Source organism: Globicephala melas, chromosome 15 (assembly GCF_963455315.2).
Source record: "Globicephala melas chromosome 15, mGloMel1.2, whole genome shotgun sequence".
Lineage (NCBI taxonomy): Eukaryota > Metazoa > Chordata > Mammalia > Artiodactyla > Delphinidae > Globicephala > Globicephala melas.
In genome coordinates, this window is record NC_083328.1 from 3,925,230 (window position 1) to 3,946,010 (window position 20,781).

At 55.7% G+C, this 20,781-nt stretch overlaps 1 long non-coding RNA gene across 1 annotated transcript; it reads right to left on the reverse strand.

The window, feature by feature from the left end:
- Positions 1-11,186: 11,186 nt before the first annotated feature.
- On the reverse strand, positions 11,187-18,323 carry LOC115847093 (uncharacterized). The gene is made up of 3 exons (XR_004037170.2): positions 18,061-18,323; positions 13,613-13,730; positions 11,187-11,802 (listed from the first exon to the last, which is right to left on the reverse strand). It is a non-coding gene; the product is annotated as an uncharacterized lncRNA (long non-coding RNA).
- Positions 18,324-20,781: the final 2,458 nt, after the last annotated feature.

Here is a 20,781-nt window from a genome sequence, read left to right on the forward strand (position 1 = left end):
AAGCGCAGAGCCAGTAGTTGGACATGGTGGTCAACCTCTCTGACCCTGAGTTTCTTCTTCTGTACAGTGGGCCAATCAGTAATCCCTCTGGGGCAAGTATATTAGAACTATACGATGTGGGGCATGCAAAGTGTTGAACGTGAGCCCCAGGCACACAGTAGGTGCTCGACAAAGGGGGCAGGTGTGGGGCTCCCCCTTTCCTCAGCACCCCTGGGAGAAGGAAGGACTTGCTGGGGTGTGGGCCTAGGGTGGGAAGGTCTTTAGGCCATAGCTCCCTTAGGCTAATGGCCTGGCCTGGCCTGGCCTGGCCTGGCTGGAAAGGCTTGTGTTTCTGACAAATGGGGCCAGCCAACCCCATGCCCTGCTGTCCTGTCCTGACTGTCCTGTCCCTGGGGCGAGGGTCACTCCAGGTGAGGCTCAGGGCCAGCATACTCAGCAGGACACGGGCCTGCAGGTCCCCTGGCCTCAGATTCCAGGTGGCCGGGGCCACAGGCAGCCTCCGTGGCGGTGAGGACACACTGGATGGTGGGTGCCAGACGGTGAGTCCTGGAGCCCTGCCCTGGGAGCATGGCGCAGAGGGCTCCAGAGGGCTGTGGGCAAGCCTAGCCAGCAGGGAGGAAGCGGGGAGGGCGTGGGGGTTTAGAAAGGGCATTCGGGAAGGAACAGGGAAGAGAAAGCAGAAGGAGAGTCTGCCTTTCCTCCCATGACTTAGGGGCACCCACCGGTGGGCACTGCATCCGGGTGCTCTGATGAAAGCTATCATGACCCTGACAGGGAAGGAAGACCCCCAAATGCAGTGAGGTTAAGTGACTGGGTCAAGGTGACCCAGCTGAGAAGGGCAGGTATGAACAAGAGAGAATTGACAGAAGCGTGGCCAGGGGACAACAGAGTAGGTAGTTGGCATGAAGCAGCCCAAGTGAAGGGGAGGCCCTGGGAGTAGGAAGGAGAGGTGGGGGCCCAAGGAAGGGGAGGTTGGGGGCAGTTGGGGGAGCAGAGAGGATAAGTGAATGACAGCCAGCTGGGGCAGGCCGGAGGGCAGGACCAGCGGGAAGACACTGCTCTCGGGTGCCCTCTAGTGGGGACATTTTCTTCCCTGGCCAGGTGGACCTGTGATGTCCCCACATGATGAATTAGGGACTGGCTGGATTCTCCCTGTACGGCCCAGACCTCCATAGGCACCCCCCTTCATGGCACCCCTTTCCCAACCCTCCCTCACCTCCGCAGGCCCTGCCTCCCCCAGGCCTTGCTGGACAAGAAGTGGCCATGGCAAAGTATCAGGCAAGAGGAGTGTCCTTAGCTGCCCCATGGCCCAGCCGTCATCCACCCACCAAACGCTCCAGCTGCAGCCTCCCAGCCACACTGTTGGGGCGGACATTTCTCTCCCCCTTTTCCAGATGAGGAAACTGAGGTCTAGAGGGTACCAGGCATGCCCACCTCTCATGCACACGAGTGCACGATGGAACTGGGCACCCTGAGTCTGCACACCTGGATGGATACAGATGAAGCTGAGAATCTGGGTTTCTCAGCCTCCCTGGCTGGCAAAGGCAGCCCCTCCTGCAGTATCTGAGGAATCCAACCTTCCCTGGCTGGAAGGTGCTTTAACACCCTCACCTGAAGGGAACCTCTTACAGGCTTTAGCTCCACCATCCCTGTGGCCTTCAGCCCCAGAACTAGGGTCAGATTTCAGCATGCCCCAGGGGCTCAGAGGTCAAAGTTGACCCGGAGGAAACAGCTTATATTCCAAGAGAGACAAATGTTGCTAATTTCCATCAACAGAAACCTGGGGCTCTATGGAGATGGACTCTACAGGTATTAGGCCCGTGGGGGTGACACTGGGGCACTGTGACACTGGATTGGGCTGGATTTACAGGCATGAATGTGCATCCCAGAGAGTCAGAATGTAATGTGTCAGCTAGTGCAACTGAAAGGGTCTCCAACAATTTGCTTGGTCTGTTGTCTGAAGTTGCATCCCATCAGTGGTCTACATTCAGTGAGGCAGATGTGCGAGAACTTCCCAGGCATAACTGAAGGAAGAATCAGAAGAGAGTGATTTGTCACGTGTGACCTGCATGTCTCTGAGAAATGTAGCGGCGAGGCAGCGTCAGCATCCCCAGGCACCAGCGGCCATGCTCTGTGGGCTGGCATGAGGGGGTGGTGCTGCACTGCCATGGGCTCCTGATCTCAGGGGGCTGATGGCACCCCGAACGGCAGAGGCTGAGCGGTGACCCTTAAGCTCTAGAGACAAGGTGAGCAAATTACACAGAGATGGAACTATTTCCAGAAAGTTCTGGCCTGCAGGATTTTTTTTTTTTTTCCTGCAGGAATTTCTGATGGAGGCTAATGGATCGTGGTGTTCTTAGGAATGAAGTAGATGGGCCACATACTAACGTATCACTTGAGCTATAAAATTGGAAAACTCCAGGTTTGGTGGACCAGAAATCCCACTGGAGTCCCCACAGTCTCGAGTTTCTAGGCTTGAGATATGTTATTTAATGCATTAATAAAGAAGTACTTTTATCAGTTACTGTATCACACATTTGTGATTTCAAATTGTTGACAACTGCGATTGATAGTTTCCTTTTGTATATTCCTTTGTAATTCTATGCATTTTATTTTATGCACTTAAAGGCATGATTCTCATTGTCTGTGGATGGATGAATGCATAAACAAAATGGGAACATATATACAATGGAATATGATTTTGCCTTTTAGAGGGAAGGAAATTCTGACACATGGTACAAGGTGGATGAACCTTGAGGGCATTATGCTAAGTGAATAAGACAGCCACAAAAGGACAAATACTGTATGATTCCACTGACATGAAACAGCTAACGTAGTCAAACAGAAAGAGAAAGTAGAAGGGTGTTTTACCAGGGGCTGGGGGCAGGGCGAGAAGGGGAATTTATTGGGTATAGAGTTTCAAGTTTGCAAAATGAAGAAGTTCTCAAGAGCTGTTTCACAATAGTGTGAATGTCTTAAACTGTACAGTTAAAATGGGCTAAGAAGGCAAATTTTATGTGTTTACCACAACTTAAAAAATACAGAATACAATACACACAACTGAAAGTCTTAAATTTTCTTTTCTTAAAAGCATGATTCTGGGACTTCCCTGGTGGTCCAGTGGTTAAGACTCCACGCTACCAATGCAGGGGGCCCAGGTTCCATCCCGCATGCCGCAAAGAAGACCCCATGCAGCCAAGTAAATAAGTATTTTTTTAAATTAAAAAAAAAGCATGATTCTGAGAAGGGTCGCCCTAAGTATCTTCAGATGCTAAACGCAGCCACATGGGTCCACCCACAACACCCGAACTGTTAAGAGCCCCGGCGCCTCCTATTGGCCGAACCCAGCAGGAATTCCGGGTCGGCCAGGGATTCTGGGAATCGTAGTTTACAGACCTCAGCCGGAGCCTCGCTGAGAAGGGTGGGCTTGGAGCTGGGAGACAATAGCTCCGAGACCGACATCCGGGATGGCGGGGGATTCGCGGAATGCAAGCTCGGCGCACCCGTCCCCACGTTGCCCAGGGCAGCCTCTTACACGGTCAGACGAACACATACACCTGTCCACTTGCACCACGCAGCGCGTGGCGCTCCCGGTTTGCAGTTTGCACCTGCACATTTTTTCCAATACAAATGCCCACACGAACATCTGCGGGTCAGGCACGTAGATGCTCCCTCGCTCTTCCCTGACACATCCCCACGGGAGCAGAGGCCTTGGCAGTGACCATGGGGAGGATGCACAGGCTACAGATGCCCTGGGGAAGTGTGTGCCAGGCTGAGGGCACAGAGAGTGCAAAGGCCCTGAGGCGGGAGGCTGCGTGGCCACTTGCACTAGGGGAGAACGGCAGGGGATGAGGTGGGGTTGGCGTCGTTGGCCACGTAGAGGCGTTTAAACAGGCTAGTGGCCGAGCCTCCCAGGTGAGCGCTGGGCCGCTGCCTAGTGAATTGAATGACGCTTATTGTTTTCACCGTGATTGCAGCTGCAGCCTCGGAGATGACTCAGCGGAATTCCTGGGAGCTGGGTGTGGGCGGGAGGGATGCTCCAAATAGTCTGGGGAGGGGGCGGTGCCCGAGCAGAGGCCCCACCCCCAAGCTCTGGCTGACGGCGGCGCACACCCACCCTGGAGTTCTCCACCCTATCCCTGTAGGCTCGGGCAAGCGCCAGCGGGAGCGGAGGAAAGCGGGGCGGCGGTGGGCGTACAGCCGGAGGATTCAGGGAGAGAGGGAGGGAGCGGGAAACCTGGCGCGGGGCGGGGACTTCTCCCATCCTCCTGGAACCTCCATCCTTGAGCCCGGATTTGGGTGGGGGTGGGGCAGACTGGAAGGAACTGGGGTGCGGTGAAGGCTGGCTCTCTTTTCAGCCCCCGGGGGGAGCCCAGGCCTTTGGCCGGGGTCTGGGAAGCAGAGTTGGCCCAGTCCGGACTCCTGAGTGAGTCAGCCGGATCAGAGCCTCTCTGGGACTAACTTCTTCCTCTAAATAAAGGGAATCGTTCAGTCAAAAGGCATTCGAGCTTAAAGTCGCTCCTGGCAGACTGGGCATTTCCGAGGGGGAGCCAGGGCAGGCTTGAGTTAAGAAGGTCTGAGCACTGGACTGGGGCTGTGGCGCAAACATTCTAAGAATATGCTTCAGTTTTCCAGTGCATAAAACGGGTGCAACAACCCCAAGAATGAGGCTTGCTGGAGTAAGCTGCGCGCGGTCCACCTAATTCAGGGCGAGAGCTTGCTCTGGCCTTGCACCCCGGGGTGGCTGGACTGAGAAGGCGAATTAATAAGTACTGCATGGCCCAGCTCCAACTTGCCCTCCTTAGGGAAGACGTCCCCCACTACCAAGACAAAACACACAGCCTGTTCCCTCCTCGGGGCCGGAGAAGGGAGGACCCCGCCCAGGATCTGACCGCCCACAGGGACCCCACTGCCCTTTCCACCGCCCGATCGGGCTGCGGGGCGCCTGGCGGCCTCCAGGTGGCGCTGGAGACGCGCCTGCCAAGCCAAGCTGGGCGGGGCTGGACTTGTCCTTGAGAAGCGGCTGCTCGGGAAGCCACCCCAGATCCACTGAGAAGCCGTTTGGACACCCCCGCCCCCAGCCAAAAGTACTGCATTCAAAAAATGCAAAATTAAGAGTCAATACATATATGTATTTATGTGACATATATGTATATATCTGTCAAGTTATGACTGAACTCGCCTCATCTTTCTGAGTTGGGGGTCCAGAGCAGGGCCAGAGGTCTCTGTCCTGGCGGGGTGACAGGTGAGAAGTGGCTGGGGTGCTTATCAGAGCAGGGAGATTTAAATAGGGCCTTGAAAAGTGAGTAGAATGTGGAGCGGAGGGGAGAGGGAATTCTAGGCTGGAAGGTGGGACTGGTTCCAACAAGTACAGAACAAAACAAGTTCATTTCTCGGGTAAGAGGGTGGAATTTGGCAAGTGGAGTAGATGGGGTGGGTGATGTCCTAGCCTCGTCCAGCTTGGGACTGGCCACATTTTGTCTCAGCATGGTGTCCTTGCTCCACTGGCATTTCACTCTGTCATTGACAGATACTGAGAGGTCACTGTGGGCTGTGCCTAGCCTGGGGACACAGTAGGCCTGCCTGTCTGCTTCCAACCTAACATTATCCGAAGCTCCCCAGGGCCCCTGAGACAAAATCTGGGGCCTCAGCTTGAACCTGCATGCCAGTAGCAGCTGGACATTCCCTGGCAGATGGAGATCAGGAACGGCGTATGTGGGGCGCTGGACGAGTAGCACCTTCCAAGCTTCTTAGGTCAGAAAGGCATAAATAAGGAGGTCTCGGCACAGGTGCTAAGATGGGCCGGGCAGTGACTCTGGCCTGGCAGCAATGGTGGGGGGTGAGCACTTGGGGAGAACCAGGCCTTGACCTCCCACCCCACCCAGACTTGATCAAGGTCGGGAAATAGAAAGGCCCTGTTCTGGGAGGCAGGTGTCAAAGCATGATTTTTGAAAAGCTAAGATCATGACTCTCACATAATTAGAACATGAACATTTGTGAGAGATTTAGTTCAACTCATTAATTAATGAGGGAACAGTAAGGGGGTAAAATTCACGCGAAGAGCATTTGTGGAACTGGGGTTTATACAGTCCATTAAAAGTGCTAGGATAAGATGCCTAAATTTGATTTCAAAAGCTGCCCAAACCTGACTCATGTCCTTTTGGGCAACCAAGAGTTAACCTTTGGTGTTATCTTTCATCTCAGACACAAATCCACAAGTTAACCTGTAACTTCAAGTTTGAGCCCTTACTTATTTTTTATTTATTTGTTAATATAAATTTATTTTTATTTTTGGCTGCATTGGGTCTTTGTTGCTGCGCACGGGCTTTCTCTAGTTGCGGCGAGTGGGGGCTACTCTTCATTGCAGTGCGCGGGCTTCTCATTGCGGTGGCTTCTCTTGTTGCAGGCCGCGGGCTGTAGGCGTGCAGGCTGCAGTAGTTGTGGCACATGGGCTCAGTAGTTGTGGCTCGTGGGCTTAGTTGCTTTGCGGCATGTGGGATCTTCCCAGACCAGGGCTTGAAGCTGTGCCCCTTGCATTGGCAGGCAGATTCTTAACCACTGTGCCACCAAGGAAGCCCTTGCTGTTTACTTTTAAATAAAGGCTCAGGGCTTCCCGCGCACCTAGAGCTCACGCTCCGAAACAAGAGAAGCCACCACGATGAGAGGCCCGCACACCGCAACGAAGAGTAGCCCCTGCTCGCCGCAACTAGAGAAATCCCGTGCGCAATGAAGACCCGACACAGCCAAAAATAAATAAATAAAATTTATATATAAATAAAAAAGTACGGACTTCCCTGGTGGTGCAGTGGTTAAGAATCCGCCTGCCAATGCAGGGGACACCGGTTCGATCCCTGGTCCTGGAAGATCCCACATGCCGCGGAGCAGCTAAGCCCGTGTGCCACAACTACTGAGCCTGCGCTCTAGAGCCCAGAAGCCACAACTACTGAGTCTGCACGCCACAACTACTGAAGTTCTCATGCTACAACTACTGAACCTGTGCTCTAGAGCCCGCAAGCCACAACTACTGAGCCTGCGTGCTGCAACTACTGAAGCCCGTGTACCTAGAGCCCATGCTCCGCAACAAGAGAAGCCACCGCAGTGAGAAGCCCACATGCCGCAAAGAAGAGTAGCCCCCGCTCACCACAACTAGAGAAAGCCCACGCGTAGCAACAGACTCAATGCAGCCAAAAATAAATAAATAAAATAAATTTATATATTAAAAAAGAAAAGTAAATAGCAAGGGGGACTTCCCTGGTGGTCCAGTGGCAAAGAATCCGCCTTACAATGCAGGGGACGCCAGGTTCGATCCCTGGTCAGGGAGCTGACTCAGCCCGTGCACCACAACTACTGAGCTCACGCATCTCAACTAGAGCCTGCCTGCCGCAAACTACAGAGCCCAAGCGCTCTGGAACCCGCGCGCCACAACTACAGAGCCCACGCACCTTGGAGCTTGTGCACCACAACTAGAGAAGAGAAAACAACCCGCAGGCTACAACTAGAGAGAAGCCCGCGTGCCACAACTAAGACCCGACGCAGCCAAAAATAATTAAATGAATAATAAATAAATCTTAAAAAAACAAAAAGTAAATAGCAAGGCAAACAAGTTTCCTGGAGAATTAGATAATCCTTAGGTGGGCCCCGTACACATAATGCAGTCCTTCTGTGGGCTTCATTTCTAGGTCTTCATGTTGCAAGAAATGGAAAATACCAACGTACCTTGTCTAGAACAACAAATACTGGCTTCTGTAGCTGTCTAGAGGTAATGGGATGCGAGGTTCTGTAGCTGTCTAGAGGTAATGGGATGTGAGGTATGGTATGATCAGGGCTCTGGCTCGATTTCTGTGTCTCTAAGCACTGTCTTCTCCATGGGTCAGCTCTGTGTACCGGGTGGCCAAATGCCTGCTGCAGGTCCAGGTGGCACATGCATAGGCCATAGTGACTTGGAGTGGAACAGCAGTGCTCTGGGCCAGGGTGCCAAGCATGCCCCGAGGGCTCCCCAGATTGGGCAGTTTAGGTCACAGGCCCATCCCTGGAGTAATGATGACCTGGATGGGGAGGTGACCTGGATGGGGAGGTGAGAGTAGGGGTTGGCCCAAGGCTCAGGAGTTGAGAGAACGAGCAGAGAGTGGAATGAACACCTGGACTGTCCCTAAAAAGAAGGGGAGGGATGGATGTGGGGAAGGAGCCCGAGGAAGAACAATGGAGGGAAAAGAGGAGATTGACAAGGAAATCCCTTAGGCGGTTGCGGCTGGTGTAATCATCCAGGCTTGGGGACTGTCTGGCTGGCAGCGGGTGCAGTAGCTCAGGTGTGGAGGGCGGAAGGGGCTCTGGGTGAGGATACAGCTGGAGGACCTTGGTGAGGGGGCTCCAACCCCAGGACTCCGGAAACCACATCCAGAACGAAGCCACTCAGGCCCTACCAGAAGCCTCCAAGCTCCCCAAACCTCCTACTGCTCTAACTGCCGCCTCCGCCAGCAGGAAACCAGGGGGGAGGGGAGGCTGCTCGCGGAAGGGGACGGGAAGGGCCGTCTCGGGACTCAGCCGGTTCGGGAAGTAATCGGGTAGCAGGAGTTGCAAAGGGAGGAGGGACCCGGGGGGCGCGGGATCCGCTGGGGCGGTCCGGGCGTGGCTCTGCAGGGCCTCGCGGACCCCGGGGCGCCCCCTTCCTAGCCGCGCCCAGAGTCAGGGGCTTCCCCATCCTGGGCGGGGCCTCTGCTCGCCCTGATCCCACTGCTGGATCCCAGGCCCCTTTCCCCGTGGCACCCCTCTCCCCAGCCCCTCCTTCTCCCCTGGGGCACCCGACGGCCTCTGCAGGACCCCAAAGGAACCTCAACTACAGCAGGTAGCAGGAGCCCCGCCCACTCTTCCACAGGCCCCGCCCACGTCCCGGCCACAGCCCCGCCATTGGCTTCCCAGAGCTGGGGCCTCCCCGGATTGGTCCATCTCCGCTAGACCGCGCCCTCCCGCCCGCACAAAGAAAGGGGCCCGCTCAGCCCACCCCCACCGCAGACTGCAAGGAATTTGGGGGGCCTGGGTCCCAAGGTTGCAAGCCCCGCTCTCGCCCCGACCGAGGCGGCCCGGTTGAGTCACAGCCCGGGGGTTGTAATAGTAACTGCGGTCGAGGTTGTTGTGAGCCCCAGATGCGCTGACTCAGGCCTTGGGGGGTTCCGCTTTGGGAAAACCCGGGTCTCCCTACCCAGACCTCGCGCCCCGCCCCCCCGCCCCGGCTCCATTCCCACCTAGGAACTTACCCTCTAGGCCCCGCCACTCTGTCACGCCGCTGTTTCCCCTCCCTGCCCTTCGTGCTGAGGTGGGGGTGGGTGGACTCACCGATTTCGAGTTACTTGATTGTGAAGCTGTTACAGATGAGAAAACTGAGGCTCACAGAGGGTAGGTAGCCTGGGCCAAGTCACACAGCAGTCAGGAGTAGCCGAAAAAAAAAAATAATGAGGTGTGGGAAGAGGGGGGAGAGGGCTGTGGACGGTGTGATCATCGGTGCCTCCTCCCCCCCTTCCTCCCTGCACACCTGAGACTCAGCAGCTAAGTCAGGGAAGGGTGGCCTGCAGGCTGAGGGAGGGGATTGGATTGGATTTGATTTATTTACTGTTTATGGTCAGAACGTGAGCCATTTTAATGTAGTCGAGATTCTTTGTTCAGAATTTTATTTTCTTTATCAGTGATGTGCTCGATCCCAAACAACAGCAGGATCCAGCAGATACATCATGAAGCCATAAATGCAAATCACATATTTAGTTTTAAGGTTTCGTGTCTGGAGGAGGAGATTTGAGCAAGAAAACCTGGCAGTGGTATCTAGAGAGCGTGTATAGGCTTTGTTCCCACCTCCACCTCCCAGGCAAGTTTTGCCTCCTTGAAACTTTCCTTATCTGTAAAATGGGTTGGTAACAGCTGTGAGGATTAGATGAGACCCTGCCCGTGCCAGGCACACAGTAGGGGTGGACATGCAGCACTGTGAAGAGCCACGAGGGCAAGCTGGGGTGAGGGTCCAGGCTGCCCCGGGAAGCGTGGGTGTGAGGGGACATTCGGGCCATGCCCGGGCAGGGCCTCCCAGTGCCCAGCAAGGACCAGCAAGGGGTGTGGGTGGGCTTGAGGACCTCACGCTTCCCAGAAACACCTTAAACTGTTTCAAAGCTGACGGCACTTCTGAAGTTTTGGGAGAGGGTGGGTGGGTGGCGGGAACACTGGCCAGGACCCCTGGATTCAAGCTTGAGGCGTGTGGTACATCTCCAGGTGAGGGGTCAGGGCTGTCCCCTTGTCCTCAGCCAGTCAGTGGCCCTGCCCTCCTGGAGGAAGCCCCCTCCTGCTCTCTCCACTTCCCGGGCTCGTTGCTGGGGCCTCTCGATTCTTTCTCCTGAACGTGAGAATCCAACCCCTCCTGCCACCTCCAGGGTCAATGCAGGGTGCAGCCACCACCCTCTGCCACCTGGCTTCATGTCCCCAAGCCGGCCACCCAGCTCCTGCACACCCCACCATGGGAGCCCTCTCCACCCTGTGCATGGAAACCCACCTTGCTCTGCCCCAGCCAGTGGCTTTAGGACTCAGCTGTTCCAGAAGGGAAATGAAAGAAGGGGCAAAGGGGAGAGGAAGGAAGAGGTCTTCTCTGTTTCTCGCTTCATCTTGAAAACTCACGCCAAGCGTGCAGTTTTTAAAGAACGCAATTCCTTTCAGTTTAACGTGATGCAGGGTCCTCCCCACTCATCTTCGTGCTGTCCTGGGAGGAGGTCTGGGGCTTCCAGGGGCCAGTCCAGGGCAGAGACAGGTGGGGAAGCTGGAATGGCGGGGGTGGAGTGGGGTGGTGGTGGGGTGGAGTGGGGGAGCCTGGGGGAGGGTGGGGCAGGGCAGGGGCCTCGGGGACTTTCCTCTGCCCTTCCCTTCCTTCCAAGACAATGGGCTACCAGCTGAGGGAGATAAGGGGCTGCATGGGGGCCCTGTGGAATCACAGCCTCTGGCAGCTGCCTGGAGGAGGGGAGCTTCCCCAAGGATGGCCCCCCCACAGCCTCCAGGGCCTCTGGTCCCCATTACTCTGCACCTTTGTGGAAGGGAGGCCCGAAGGCTGTGCCTGGTCGGTCACCAGAGCCCCCCTCCTGACTCAGGGACTCAGTCACTCAAGGACAACATCTTCCTTCCTCCCTCCCTCGCCCCCCGCGTCTACTTCTCTTTCTCTCTTTCTTCCAACACAAAGTGCACCTACCTTGAGTACAAGTATGTGTCTGTTGAGATGTGTCCAGCCGAGATGTCAGCCTGTGGAGCCCAGGATGGGCCTGTGGTGGGAGCGGGCCAGGTGCGGCTTGACGGAGTGTAGGTGGGCCAGATGGCTTAGTTTGGAGGGCAAGGAGAACCTAAAAATTTCTCAGTAACTTTTATATTGATTACATATTGAAATGATCATATTAGGGGCATACTCATGGGTTCAATAAGATATATTATTAAAATTGATTTCACTGGTTTATTTTTACCGTGTCAATGAGGCCGCTGGAACAGTTAAAGTTACGTCTGTGGCTGACACCGAACATTTCCAGCTCCTAGAAGCCCCCTGGAGCCCCACCTGGCCAGCACCTCCCCGACTAGCTTTGACTGTTCTTGAACTTCCTAAAAGGAGTCACCCAGCACGCGCTCCTTCCCATCTGTGGGGTCATCGTGGTGGTGGAGTTGCTGCGCCCTCATGGGGAATTTAACAAGCCAGACTCTGGACGGAGCACAGAGATGCTGTGGCCACCACGACAGCCGGGTCCTTACCTTGGAGCAGCCCACAAATGGCGGGAATGATGCCGGGGTTCCCAGGGGCTGCAGAGGGAAAGGGGCACCTGAGCGAGGCCCACATCTGAACTGGACTGGGTTGAACTGTGACCCCCCCTCAAATTCATTTCCCGTTGGAACCTCAGAATGTGACCTTAGGATAGGAAATAGGATCTTGGCAGGTGTCATTATTTAGGGATCTCGGATGAGAGCCTGGGTTGGGGGCGGCCCCTCCATCCATTGGCTGGTGTCTTTATAAGAGAAAGGAGAGGGAGATTGGGACCCAGAGAGACGCCAGGAAGGAGGTCTTGTGAAGGCAGAGGAAGAGATGGGGTGATTTGGCCACAAGCCAAGGAACACCCGGGGCCACCAGAGCCCGAAAGAGGCAGGAAGGAGCCTTCCCTGGAGCCTCTGGAGGGAGCACGGCCCTGCCGACACCTTGACTTCCACCTCTGGACTCCAGAACTGTGGGAAAATAAATTCCTGTTGTTTTAAGCCAACTAGTTTGTGGTAATTTGTTATGGCAGCCCCAGGAAACCCATCTACGGAGACTTGGAGCACTCATCTGGGAACAGAGGGGACACTGAGGCACTGGGGGCACGCGAGTGAGGTCTCCTCACAGAGCACAGGTTTAGGACCCCTCCCGGACTAGCTGGGCATCCCTGAGCAAGTCACTGCACCTCTCTGAGCCCCACTGTCCTCCTTGAAGAGGCGCTGCTGAGAGTAGACGGAGACCCTCCTACCCAGGGCTGGGGGGCACCGCAGATGGTAGGGAGGGGCCTCCGTCCCTCTGCCCCCAGAGGTGCTCTGAGCCTGGCTCCTCAGTGACACTGATGCTGCAGGAATCAGCTCAACAGCGGCTCCACCGTCACTGTGCGCAGACCCTGGGGTGCCCGGAGACACTGGCTTCTAAGGCTTTCCTGTTAGGGTTTGCCTTGCACAGGTTTTATAAAAAAAATCCATAACTAGGCCAGAGACAAGGCAAGGGACACTGCAGCCCGCTGGCCACTGCACGATGCCTGCCAGGGCCCAGCCAGAGCTGCTGGGAGGGAACTGCCCCCTGCGGGCACTTCCCAGCCTCCGCACCCCGTCTTCCCCTCCGCTGCCTTCCTGCTGGTCACCGCCTGTGGGGTGAGGGCTAGAGGGCGGTGGGAGTCTGGGGACGGCAGCGGGGAGGCAGGAGGAACTGTGGGGTCCCAGCCAGTGTGATCTGAGCAGGCTTGTGACCCTCCCCCAGGTGCCTGTCTGGTCCTACTCATGCTGCCCCCTTCCAGCCCCTCAGACGGTGTCAAAGTTCTTCCCCCCAAAACAGAAACTGCTTTCTGAGCACATCCTCTGGGCCCTGTTTGGTCCTTGTGACCCTCGGGATGTGGGGCTCCGAGGCCCCCGCGCCCCAGCATGCTGACTCACCCTCTTGTACACGGCACCTCCTGCCCATCTCAGCCCCCGGGGCCTGCTCCTCCCATCTGACTTCCCCAGGTGTCAACAGGAGCACGCCACACTCCCACTGAAACCTTCCACGGCTCCCCAGCACTCCCAGGATAAACCCTGAGCACAGACCTGCAGGCTCCGGCCTCTCCACCACCCTGTCTCCCCCCACCCCGCCCCCGTGCACCCCAGACCAAACCCCAGGTGGTCCCTGAACTCCTCCTGCCCTGCAGGCTCCCGTGGACACATATCTTTTTCAGGACATTTCCCCACAGCCCTCTGAGGTGGGCAGTATGGTACCCATTTCACAGAGGACAACGCTGAGGCTCGAGAGAGAAAGGAAGACAGAGGATGAGCAAGGGCCTGCACCCCGGTGGCTGCAGCTGCCCACAGCCCTGCTCGGAGACCGCTGCGCCATCCGTGTGCTGACCTCTATTTCTTTGGCACCTTTGGTGAAAATCAAATGACTGGATAAGTCAATTGGGCTCAATCTTCTATTCCATCCACCTGCGTGTCGGTCCTGTTCCAGAACTTTGCCATCTTCCTTACTGTGGCGTCAGAGAAAGTCACAAGGTTAGGCAGCAGTAAGTTCTCTTTGTTTTATTTTTTCCCCCTCACTCAACCCCCGGCCACCACCATTCCACCTTCTGTCTCTCTGCACGTGGCTCCTCCAGGGACCTCATATAAGCAGAATCCTACAGTATTTGTCCTTTCGTGTTCACTGAGCATACTGTCCTCAAGGTCCATTCCCGTTGTAGCAGGTCTCAGAATTTCATTCCTTTTTAAGGCTAGATGACATTTCATTGTATGATGGACCACATTTCGTTTATCTACTCAGCTGTCAGTGGGACTTCCCTGGTGGTCCACTGGTTAAGACTCCACGCTTCCACTGCTGGGGGCACGGGTTCGATCCCTGGTCAGGGAACTAAGATCCCACAAGCCGCTCAGCGTGGCCAAAAAAAAAAAAAAAAAAAAGCTGTCAATGGTCACTTGGGTTCCTTCCACTTTCTGGCTACTGTGAATAAACGGTGCTGTGAACATGGGTGTGCAGATACCTGTTCAGGTCCCTGCGTTCAGTTCTACAGGGCTTATACCCAGAAGTCGAATTGCTGGACCATATAGTCATTCTATAGGGTGTGGATTTGGGGAGAAGCACGTTGTCAGCTTGGCTAAGAGAAGTGAGGGAAGGTCTGCAGGAGGGCTCTGGGAAAGAACAGCCTTCCACAGAGAGCTGCGGGAGTTAGGGAGTCTGGAGTCTCTGAACTCGGATGAGAAAACAATCACATCCTGATCGTCACTGACTGAGTTCAGCATTTCCCTCCTTTAGGATTGTGAACAGCAAACCCCAGAAGGGCCTGTGGCTTTGCCACCAACACTGTCATCGAGGGTTTCAGAACATAGTACCTCTATTGCAGAAATTTCAGAATGTCGTTTGGACTCACGTAGTGGTAGTTCTTAAACCCACCACTAGGTATTATTTAATGAATTAAAAGAAAGTCCATATTAGCACATCACAAGTAAACAATAGGTTGACAATTTGAATGTAATTGGCTTCCTTTGTAATGCTACATATTCTGTCTTATGCATTTAAAAACATGATACTGAGAAGGGGTTTGTCAAAAGCCTAGTTTAGATGATGCTGGGAAGATGTGATGTCTGGAAGCCTGGTAGCCATTTTGTGACTCTGAGGGGCTCAGCCTGAGAGTAAAGCTGACTCAGTAAGGATGGTAGAGAGAGGAGTAGGGGAAGTTCCAGGGTCCTTTCCCAGCTATTATCAGAATTACCCAACCCAGGAAACTCCCCTCTTCAGGGCTTCTTATTTCTTGCCATAACTACTGGACTTGTTATTGATATTTATCCAGTTGAGTCAAGTTTCTTTCCCTCTTCTTTTTTTTGGCCACCCTGCAAGGCTTGCAGGATCTCAGTTCCTCGACCAGGGACTGAACCTGGGCCACGGTAGTGAAAGCCCGGAACCTAACCACTAGGCCACCAGGGAACTCCCAATTTTTTTGGTTGGTTGTTTGTGTGGTTTTCTTGCCGTGAAGATTTCATGACTGAAAGACAGTGTTTCCAAAGGGATCCATGAATGGCCTAGGGAACGATGGGTGAGGACAGAATCCTGCTGGCCTGCATAGAGCCTTTGTGTGAATTAGAAAGAGGTGCTCCTCTGGGTGGCTAAAAAGTGCCCTGGCTGGGGGCTGTGGCTTTTGGCAAGAATAAAAGCCTCTTTTCCTCCAGGCTGACACAGCCCCCAAGCGGGGGCACAGGGCTTGTCTAAGTGGGCTTGAGTTGGCTCTCCCCCGACCCCAGCTGTACACGGAGGCCTTGGGAGGAGACCCCAGGTTGAGGAGAGCAGGTGGGCTCCATGGAGGGGCTGGACATGCATCGGGTGGGGTAGAGAGGGGCTGGCAGGACCCCTGAGTCAGGCACATAGTGAAAGGTTCCCCTTCCCCGTCTGAGCATTTGGAATCCCCCAGGCAGCTGGCGCTCCCGAAATGCTATGCAGATTCCGCCCCAGGCTCTTTCGGGGAAGCAGCCAGAGTGCTGGTCGGAGGCCATGTGCCCACTTGTGGAACTGTCAGGGTCTGGAGTCGGGGAGGGTCCCTGGGCCGCGGAGGATTGAGCCAAGAAAGGCCTGGGCAGCAGGGAAGGTGAGGGAGGGTCTGGTGTCCACCCCTCCTGCCTCTGGGTCCCTCTGTCTTGCTTGGGGCTGCCTGGCTGCTGGGTGGGCCTCAGGGATGCACGCGTCAGGGGTTTGCTGCATGTTGCAGGGCCCGACATGGGTGCTGCAGCTGTGGCACTGGAGTCGGGGGTGGGGAGACACAGTCCTGGCCGCCGGTGAGGGGGGAGGGCAAAAGAGGCAAGTCACCAACAACTGGCCGAGGCACTGGACGCTTGTTGTCACATCTGTCAACTCGTGGGATATCCCTCCGAGCTCCAAACTCTGCTCTAGCCTCCCAGGGAGGGGCGGGGCGGCGCGGGGCGGGGCGGGGCGGCGCCGGCTGCCCAGGCCGCAGCAGAAGTGCCCGGACCTGCGCTTCTTACACGTGAGCGAAGCACAGTGAAGCAAAATGAAAGGTTCCTCGGTCACACCAGCCACGTTTCAAATGCTCCGCAGCCACATGTGTGACCTGAGGCTCCCGTATTGGACAGAGCAGGTCCAGAACACTTCCATCACTGCACAAAGAGGCCTGCCTTGACCCCTGGGACGCTCGGACCTGCGGGAACAGGGCCAGAGTTTCCCCCACACACACTGGGGGCCTCCCCAGAGGAGATGGGGGATGTTTGAGGTGGGTCTTTTGCACGAGCAGGGGTTTGCAGGTGGAGAACAGGGAGAGGAGGAGAGCGAGGCAGGAGAGATGGACAGAGGCTGGACCACCAAGGGCTCTGGGCACTGGGGAGCCTTGAGAGAGCTTTAAGCTGCGGGGCAGGCGGGGCCAGCTTTGCCGTGGAGGAAGCAGCCGGTATGCCCCAGTAGATGAGTTGGGGGTAATGGAGGAGGCGGGCGAGGCTGCCGTCCCTGTGGAGGTGCTCGTCACTCTTTCTCCCCGCCCAGGCGTCAGAAGTCAATCAGAATAGCGCTCAGAGCCCGCTGGGTGGGGGAAGAGCGGGCACCGTGCTCCTCGCAGGTGACCGTGATGCCCCTGGACTTATGGGCGTTACGTAGCAAGGGTTCCGTGCGGGCTCGGGGAGGGTGGATGAACACACCATTTGACACACGGGGCCTGAGGCCTGAGGCCAGAGGCCGGCCTGTGCTGTGGAGGTTCACGGGCACCGGTAGAGGGGCGGGGGGACCCCGAAGGTCGGCCGCAGGCCCTGAGGAGCAGGAGTGGGGTGGCGGCCAGGTGGGGCTTAGCCGAGGCCTGGCACGGCCAGGGAATCGGCCCTGCTCCTGGCAAGGATGCCTTGGCAGGAGAGGGCTTCTGCCCAGGGTGCTAATGCCCTCTTAATTAGCCAGGCACTTGCCAAGGAACTGCCGCCACAGCCTCACTTTACAAAACACACTCGGGGCTCAGAGCTGGTCCAGCACCTGCCACACTGTCAGGTGGATGGCCAGGTGCGGCCTCTGAGCTGCCCGCTGAGGCCAATCCAGGCCTTCCCCTCGGGGCTTCCTGGTCCAGGACGACAGAAATAGAAATGCTTTGTAGGGACACGTTTTTGGTAACAGACACGGGGCAGGTCAGCCTCTGTACCTTTGCTCCAGCCAGCCTGGCTCTGCCCTGCTGAATTCCTATTCACCCAGCGTGGCCACCACTTCCTCCTGGGGGCCCTCCTGGACCTCACGGTTAACTCTGGGGTCTCCCCCACCGCCCAGGACAGCTCACTACGTGGGCCACGCCGTGGGCACCCACAGGTTTGGTTCCTGACTTAGAAGGGTTACAATTTAGGGGCAGGAGGGGGTGTCACAGATCTCTTGGCAAATCTGAGAAGAGCCACAGACTGGGCCCCTGAGAGCTCTATGTCCCTCCTAAAAGCTGGACCAGAGCCTCGCTGTTCTGTCCAGGCCACAGTTTCCCTACGTGTAACCTGGCGGCCCTGAACCCCTATTGGCAGAGATGTTTCTGGAGATGGGGTGACAGCTGGTCCTGCCCTCCTTGGCTCTGACCCGACAGTGCTGGGGTGTGGCCTGTGGCCCTGGAAGGCACAGCTGTCCATCGGTTACTCCCACTTAGGGCACTCGTGAGGGATGCGAGGGATGCAGGGATGCAGGCCGTACCAGGCTGCCTCGAGGGGCCACAGGGGCAGAACAACAAAGACACCATTCACAGGCTCTGGGCCCTGAGGCCGGTCATCTATGGGGGCTGGGCCGTTGACATCTGTGCATCTGCAACGTGGATGGCTGTTCTGGCCTCTTACACATGCCTGGGACACACTTACCTCCTTTTGAGAGAAGGGAAAGTGAGCCTCAGAGAAGACGGGGAGTCCCCTGTTCACGGCTCTAAGAGATGCTGGCGGGAAACTCCCAGGATGTCACATCCTGTCCTTTTGCAGACGAGGAACTGAAGCTTCGAGGGGCCTCAAACCCTGGTCCCTGGACAACAGTCAAGACCAAGTGCAGGGCCCATGCCCTGAAAGCCGGCAGCCCTGGTCAGGTGTGACAGGAGGTTTCTAGCGTTGAGATCCTGGAAGGCAAAAGACAGGGTGTGAGACTGCAAAGCTGGTATGAAGGGGGAGCCCCAGCAAGGAGTGGGAGGTGCTAGGGGCGGGGCGGGGGACAATGGGAGACAGTCTAAGGCTTGATTTTGTCACTCCTAGCTGCGTGACTTGCTTACGTGCTTTTTTTCCCCAAGATTGATTGATGTTTCTTAAGTTGAGGTAAAGTTCACTCAACATAAAAATTTAAAGCACACAATCCTGTGGCATTTAGTATATACATTCACAATGTTGTGCAACCACCACCTCTACTTAGTTCTTTTTTTTTTAATTTTTAAAATTTTTTGGTGGTGCTGCACAGCATGTCGGATCTTAGTTCCCCCACCAGGGATCGAACCCTCGCCCCGTGCAGTGGAAGCGTGGAGTCTTAGCCACTGGACCGCCGGGGAAGTTCCTCTACTTAGTTCCGAAACACTGTCGTCCCCCCCCGCCCCCCAAAGGAACTCCGTCCCCATTAAGCAGCCGCTCCCCGTTCCCCGGCCCCTGCAGGCACCAATCTCCTTTCTGTTTGGTTGTGTTTCTTCCGCCGCTCAGGCTCCTTCTCCTCATTCGTGAAGTGGGCATGACACCCGGTTGTCGGAAAGTTAAAGCATATAAAGCCCTCGGCACAGTGCCTGCAGCGCCTGTGATGTGAGTGGTTTAATGCCCGCCTCCCAACTGGAGCCCAGCACCAGTGACCCCAGGAGCGGTGGGAGCTGGGGCCCGGGTCTCGGCGGCTGGGAGAAGTGGGGCTTGGGAAGATTTCCTCGAGGAGAAGCCATGGGGAGCCCGAGGTGCCGGAGACCCTGGGCAGCGCAGCTTTGCCCCAGCCCAGGTGAGAGGGCTCAGCTCCGGGACAGGCACAGGTCAGGGCCCAGCTAGTCCAGGCAGGCATCTGCCCCTGGGATCAAGCCTGGAACGTCAGGTCAATGTGACAGCCTAGTAGGAATCTGATGACCTTCCACATGCCAGAGAGAATGGGGTGGAAACAGCCCTGGGGATGGAGGGGGTGGGGGTCATTCACTGGGCCAAGTCGTCATGGGATGTAAGTAAGATGCAGAGCAAAAAAAAAAAAAAAAAAAAGCCAAATTAACAAAACCCTCAGAAATAAAGCTATGCACTTCTCTATCTAAATATCTATCAATATCTCCTATCTATCATCTATCATCTACCTATCACCTCTCCATCTCTACCTACATAATACATTCCTGAATAAAGGTACAGAGAGGGCTGGCAGGATGAGGTCCAAACACAACGAAACAGCACACACAGGAGACAGGACTAAGGCACAGGCGAAGATGCAGGGTCAGAATGTCAGGGTTCATTATTGTTATGAACATGTTCAGGCAGACATAAAAAACACAGTATGTTGTCTCTTCTCGTGCCATCACCGCTGGCACAATCATTACATCCTATCTATTCCCCACCACAACTATCGTTTTTTGGGGGGAAGGGAGGACTGGGGTATTTTATTTTTTATTTTTAGTGTCCTCGTCCAAAACTTTTTATCATGGAAATGTCCAAACATTTATTAAAGTAGAGAGACTCGGGAATTCCCTGGCGGTCCCGTCGTTAGGACTCCGCACTTTCACTGCCAAGGGCCCGGGTGTGATCCCTGGTCAGGGCCACGAGGCATGGCCAAAAAATAAAAATAGAGAGACTCACGGAATGCAATCCCATGTGCCCACCACCCTGTCTGGAATGGTTTAAGGCAAAACCCAGGCATCATGTCATTTCATAGGGAGTTCTTTTTCATGGCTTGAGAGATCTTAGTTCCCTGACCAGGGATCAAACCCGGGCCCTCAGCAGTGAAAGTGCCAAGTCCTGACCACTGGCCCGCCAGGGAGGTTCCTTTAGGGAGGGTTTCTGACAGGTAAAGACATTTGTTTGCTGCTTTTACAAACACTGTGCCATTTTTATACCTACCTCTGTGTTGTCCATGAGGAACTCTGCATGTATTACTATTTCCATTTGACAGGTGAGGAAACTGAGGGTGAAGTAACCTGTCAAAGGTCCCATGGCAAGTGTGTGTCAGAGCCAGGAGCCAAGTCAAGGCCTACTGACTCCAGCTTCTGCTCCTTGGCTTTTGTGCTGGGATGCATCCCAGGATGTCATTTCAGGAAGCCCCTGACCATCAGTGGTGGGTGGGCACAGGGAATTCTCCAAGCCTGCTGGACGGGGGAGGAGTCTGAGTCTTTGTGGCTCAGAATCCTCACTCGGGGAACTGGGTTCAGGCCTAGCTGAGCAGCCCTTCCTGGTGGCCTCATTTTCCTGCCCAGACCAGGCAGGAGGGCGCCCGGCGGCCAGCCTGGGAGCGGCTCAGGCCTGGCCCCAGCCAAGCACCTCCGTTCTCCCCGTGCCATGCCCTTGTTCCGGGCAGCTCAGGTGGCGCCTGGGTTCCCGTGGGGCCCAGGGACACAGCGTCCGTGTTCCTGTCCTTCCCCAGAGGGACCCAAGGTGGAGCCT